Source organism: Blennius ocellaris, assembly GCF_963422515.1.
Source record: "Blennius ocellaris genome assembly, contig: SCAFFOLD_79, whole genome shotgun sequence".
NCBI lineage: Eukaryota > Metazoa > Chordata > Actinopteri > Blenniiformes > Blenniidae > Blennius > Blennius ocellaris.
Window position 1 is genome coordinate 217734 of NW_027661942.1, and position 6751 is coordinate 224484.

Here is a 6751-nt window from a genome sequence, read left to right on the forward strand (position 1 = left end):
CTCTGAATCAGACAAATAAAACACCCAGACCCTCTGAATCAGACAAATAAAACACCCAGACCCTCTGAATCAGACAAATAAAACACCCAGACCCCATGAGTCAGACAAATAAAACACCCAGACCCCATGAATCAGACAAATAAAACACCCAGACCCTCTGAATCAGACAAATAAAACACCCAAACCCCATGAGTCAGACAAATAAAACACCCAGACCCCATGAGTCAGACAAATAAAACACCCAGACCCCATGAATCAGACAAATAAAACCCCCAGAACCTCTGAATCAGACATATAAAACACCCAGACCCTCTGAATCAGACAAATAAAACACCCAGACCCTCTGAATCAGACAAATAAAACACCCAGACCCCATGAGTCAGTAAAATAAAACACCCAGACCCTCTAAATCAGACAAAGAAAACACCCAGACCCCATGAGTCAGACATATAAAACACCCAGACCCTCTGAATCAGACAAATAAAACACCCAGACCCTCTAAATCAGACAAATAAAACACCCAGACCCCATGAGTCAGACAAATAAAACACCCAGACCCTCTAAATCAGACAAATAAAACACCCAGACCCTCTGAATCAAACAAATAAAACACCCAGACCCTCTGAATCAAACAAATAAAACACCCAGACCCCATGAGTCAGACAAATAAAACACCCAGACCCCATGAATCAGACAAATAAATCACCCAGACCCTCTGAATCAGACATATAAAACACCCAGACCCTCATAATCAGACAAATAAAACACCCAGACCCTCTGAATCAGAAAAATAAAACACCCAGACCCATGAGTCAGACAAATAAAACACCCAGACCCTCTGAATCAGACAAATAAAACACCCAGACCCCATGAGTCAGACAAATAAAACACCCAGACCCTCTGAATCAGACAAATAAAACACCCAGACCCCATGAATCAGACAAATAAAACACCCAAACCCCATGAATCAGACAAATAAAACACCCAGACCCCATGAGTCAGACAAATAAAACACCCAGACCCTCTGAATCAGACAAATAAAATGTATGTACGTATGTCTGTATATATGTAGATATGTATGTCTGTGTGTGTATGTGTATGCTTGGTGTGTGTATCTGTGTGGGTGTGTATGTATGTCTGTGTGTGTGTATGCGTATGCTTGGGTGTGAGTGTGTGGGTGGGCTGGGATTAGGTGATGGGGTGGGGGTGGGTGAGTGGGGGGGGGGGTGGCTGTCCTCCGGCCGGGCCTGGCTGGGCCTTCGCTCTTCCTGGTCTGGTCTGGGGGGGGCTGGTCTGGGGCTCGGCGGCTGGGGCCTTCTCTGTCCCGCCGGGGTTGGGGGGGTGGCGGGGGGATGGCCCCCGGGGGTGCGGCGTGCTCCGCTGTCGGGGCCGGGGGGGCTCCCTGCCCGCGTGGCCTGGGGGCGCTGCACTGGCCGGTCCCAGCTTGGCGGCTCGGTCGGGGCCCGGGGCTCTGCGCCCTTTATCCCTCTCCTGTGGGCCCCTCTGGCCTGGGGGGGGTCCTCTCTGCGCTCTTTATCCTTCTCTTGTGGGCTCCTCTGGCCTGGGGGGGGTCCTCTCTGCGCGCTCCGTCTGGTGCCTTCCGGGTTGGGGCGTGGCTCTCCGGTAGGGTTTGTCGGGGCGTGGCTCTCCGGGGGGGTTTGTCGGGGCGAGGCTCTCCGGGGGGGTTTGTCGGGGCGAGGCTCTCCGGGGGGGTTTGTCGGGGCCTCCCTGGATCCGGCGGGTCGCTGGGTGCCGGAGTGGCGGCGTCCGGCCCTGGTGGCCTTGGGCCCCGGGGTGGTGCTGCGGCCCCCCCACAACAGTTCCATTCACATCCAGAGGACAAACCACACACACACACACACACACACACACACACACACACACACACACACACACTTCCACTCCTCATTGACGAGATTGTTCTGTTAATTATCAAAACCAAGTTGTTGTTTGCTTTTGTTGTTGTTGTGTTTGTTTGTTTGTTTTATTTATTTATTTTTGTTTTATGTCCTTTTGTTTTTGCTTTTGTTATAATTGTTGTCATTATTTAGGTCTTTTGCTCTGTTGTTGCTCAGGCTGGTTTAATCTCATGGCAGTTGGAAAATATTTAGATCACTGTGGTTAATGTATTATCAAAAAAAAAAAAAAAAAAAAAATAGTATGTAGCACTAACAAGGGTATTGTATGTATTTTGTATTTTGTATTTTGTATTTTTTGTATTTATTTTGTTTCACCAAGCCTTTCTCTGGCTCTCCTCTCCTCTCCTCTCCTCTCCTCTCCTCTCCTCTCCTCTCCTCTATCCTTTCACCCCAACCGGTCCGCAGAATTCCTCCACCTCTGAGTCTGGTTTCTGCAAAATTTTCTCCTTGTTGAGGGAGTTTTTCTTTCCACAGTCGCAAACACACCTGCTGCTCATGTGGATATGTTGGGCTTTTCTATTTTCTCTATAACAGCAAATTGGAATGACTGTAAAGTATTAAAAAAAAAAAAAAAAAAGACAAATAAAACACCCAGACCCCATGAATCAGACAAATAAAACACCTAGACCCTCTGAATCAGACAAATAAAACACCCAGACCCCATGAGCCAGACAAATAAAACACCCAGACCCCATGAGTCAGACAAATAAAACACCCAGACCCTCTGAATCAGACAAATAAAACACCCAGACCCTCTAAATCAGACAAATAAAACACCCAGACCCCATGAGTCAGACATATAAAACACCCAGACCCTCTAAATCAGACAAATGAAACACCCAGACCCCATGAGTCAGACAAATAAAACACCCAGACCCCATGAATCAGACAAATAAAACACCCAGACCATCTGAATCAAACTAATAAAACACCCAGACCCTCTGAATCAAACAATAAAAACACCCAGACCCCATGAGTCAGACAAATAAAACACCCAGACCCCATGAATCAGACAAATAAAACACCCAGACCCTCTGAATCAGACAAATAAAACACCCAAACCCCATGAGTCAGACAAATAAAACACCCAGACCCCATGAGTCAGACAAATAAAACACCCAGACCCCATGAGTCAGACAAATAAAACACCCAGACCCCATGAATCAGACAAATAAAACCCCCAGAACCTCTGAATCAGACATATAAAACACCCAGACCCTCTGAATCAGACAAATAAAACACCCAGACCCTCTGAATCAGACAAATAAAACACCCAGACCCCATGAGTCAGTAAAATAAAACACCCAGACCCTCTAAATCAGACAAAGAAAACACCCAGACCCCATGAGTCAGACATATAAAACACCCAGACCCTCTGAATCAGACAAATAAAACACCCAGACCCTCTAAATCAGACAAATAAAACACCCAGACCCCATGAGTCAGACAAATAAAACACCCAGACCCTCTAAATCAGACAAATAAAACACCCAGACCCTCTGAATCAAACAAATAAAACACCCAGACCCTCTGAATCAAACAAATAAAACACCCAGACCCCATGAGTCAGACAAATAAAACACTCAGACCCCATGAATCAGACAAATAAATCACCCAGACCCTCTGAATCAGACAAATAAAACACCCAGACCCTCTGAATCAGACAAATAAAACACCCAGACCCCATGAATCAGACATATAAAACACCCAGACCCCATGAATCAGACAAATAAAACACCCAGACCCTCTGAATCAGACAAATAAAACACCCAGACCCCATGAATCAGACATATAAAACACCCAGACCCTCTGAATCAGACAAATAAAACACCCAGACCCCATGAGTCAGACAAATAAAACCCCCAGAACCTCTGAATCAGACATATAAAACACCCAGACCCTCTGAATCAGACAAATAAAACACCCAGACCCTCTGAATCAGACAAATAAAACACCCAGACCCCATGAGTCAGTAAAATAAAACACCCAGACCCTCTAAATCAGACAAAGAAAACACCCAGACCCCATGAGTCAGACATATAAAACACCCAGACCCTCTGAATCAGACAAATAAAACACCCAGACCCTCTAAATCAGACAAATAAAACACCCAGACCCCATGAGTCAGACAAATAAAACACCCAGACCCTCTAAATCAGACAAATAAAACACCCAGACCCTCTGAATCAAACAAATAAAACACCCAGACCCTCTGAATCAAACAAATAAAACACCCAGACCCCATGAGTCAGACAAATAAAACACTCAGACCCCATGAATCAGACAAATAAATCACCCAGACCCTCTGAATCAGACAAATAAAACACCCAGACCCTCTGAATCAGACAAATAAAACACCCAGACCCCATGAATCAGACATATAAAACACCCAGACCCCATGAATCAGACAAATAAAACACCCAGACCCTCTGAATCAGACAAATAAAACACCCAGACCCCATGAATCAGACATATAAAACACCCAGACCCTCTGAATCAGACAAATAAAACACCCAGACCCCATGAGTCAGACAAATAAAACCCCCAGAACCTCTGAATCAGACATATAAAACACCCAGACCCTCTGAATCAGACAAATAAAACACCCAGACCCTCTGAATCAGACAAATAAAACACCCAGACCCCATGAGTCAGTAAAATAAAACACCCAGACCCTCTAAATCAGACAAAGAAAACACCCAGACCCCATGAGCCAGACAAATAAAACACCCAGACCCCATGAGTCAGACAAATAAAACACCCAGACCCTCTGAATCAGACAAATAAAACACCCAGACCCTCTGAATCAGACAAATAAAACACCCAGACCCCATGAGTCAGACAAATAAAACACCCAGACCCTCTGAATCAGACAAATAAAATACCCAGACCCTCTGAATCAGACAAATAAAACACCCAGACCCTATGAGTCAGACAAATAAAACACCCAGAACCTCTGAATCAGACAAATAAAACACCCAGACCCCATGAGTCAGACAAATAAAACACCCAGACCCCATGAATCAGACAAATAAAACACCCAGACTCTCTGAATCAGACAAATAAAACACCCAGACCCTCTGAATCAGACAAATAAAACACCCAGACCCTCTGAATCAGACAAATAAAACACCCAGACCCCATGAGTCAGACATATAAAACACCCAGACCCTCTGAATCAGACAAATAAAACACCCAGACCCTCTAAATCAGACAAATAAAACACCCAGACCCCATGAGTCAGACAAATAAAACACCCAAACCCTCTAAATCAGACAAATAAAACACCCAGACCCTCTGAATCAAACAAATAAAACACCCAGACCCTCTGAATCAAACAAATAAAACACCCAGACCCTCTAAATCAGACGAATAAAACACCCAGACCCCAAGAGTCAGACAAATAAAACACCCAGACCCCATGAATCAGACAAATAAAACACCCAGACCCTCTAAATCAGACAAATAAAACACCCAGACCCCATGAATCAGACAAATAAAACACCCAGACCCTCTAAATCAGACAAATAAAACACCCAGACCCCATGAGTCAGACAAATAAAACACCCAGACCCCATGAATCAGACAAATAAAACACCTAGACCCTCTGAATCAGACAAATAAAACACCCAGACCCCATGAATACGACAAATAAAATACCCAGACCCTCTGAATCAGACAAATAAAACACCCAGACCCTATGAGTCAGACAAATAAAACACCCAGAACCTCTGAATCAGACAAATAAAACACCCAGACCCCATGAGTCAGACAAATAAAACACCCAGACCCCATGAATCAGACAAATAAAACACCCAGACTCTCTGAATCAGACAAATAAAACACCCAGACCCTCTGAATCAGACAAATAAAACACCCAGACCCTCTGAATCAGACAAATAAAACACCCAGACCCCATGAGTCAGACAAATAAAACACCCAGACCCCATGAATCAGACAAATAAAACACCCAGACCCTCTGAATCAGACAAATAAAACACCCAGACCCCATGAGTCAGACAAAGAAAACACCCAGACCCTCTGAATCAGACAAATAAAACACCCAGAGCCTCTGAATCAGACAAATAAAACACCCAGACCACATGAATCAGACAAATAAAACACCCAGACCCTCTAAATCAGACAAATAAAACACCCAGACCCCAAGAGTCAGACAAATAAAACACCCAGACCCCATGAATCAGACAAATAAAACACCCAGACCCTCTAAATATGACAAATAAAACACCCAGACCCCATGAATCAGACAAATAAAACACCCAGACCCTCTAAATCAGACAAATAAAACACCCAGACCCCATGAGTCAGACAAATAAAACACCCAGACCCCATGAATCAGACAAATAAAACACCTAGACCCTCTGAATCAGACAAATAAAACACCCAGACCCCATGAATACGACAAATAAAATACCCAGACCCTCTGAATCAGACAAATAAAACACCCAGACCCTATGAGTCAGACAAATAAAACACCCAGAACCTCTGAATCAGACAAATAAAACACCCAGACCCCATGAGTCAGACAAATAAAACACCCAGACCCCATGAATCAGACAAATAAAACACCCAGACTCTCTGAATCAGACAAATAAAACACCCAGACCCTCTGAATCAGACAAATAAAACACCCAGACCCTCTGAATCAGACAAATAAAACACCCAGACCCCATGAGTCAGACAAATAAAACACCCAGACCCCATGAATCAGACAAATAAAACACCCAGACCCTCTGAATCAGACAAATAAAACACCCAGACCCCATGAGTCAGACAAAGAAAACACCCAGACCCTCTGAATCAGACAAATA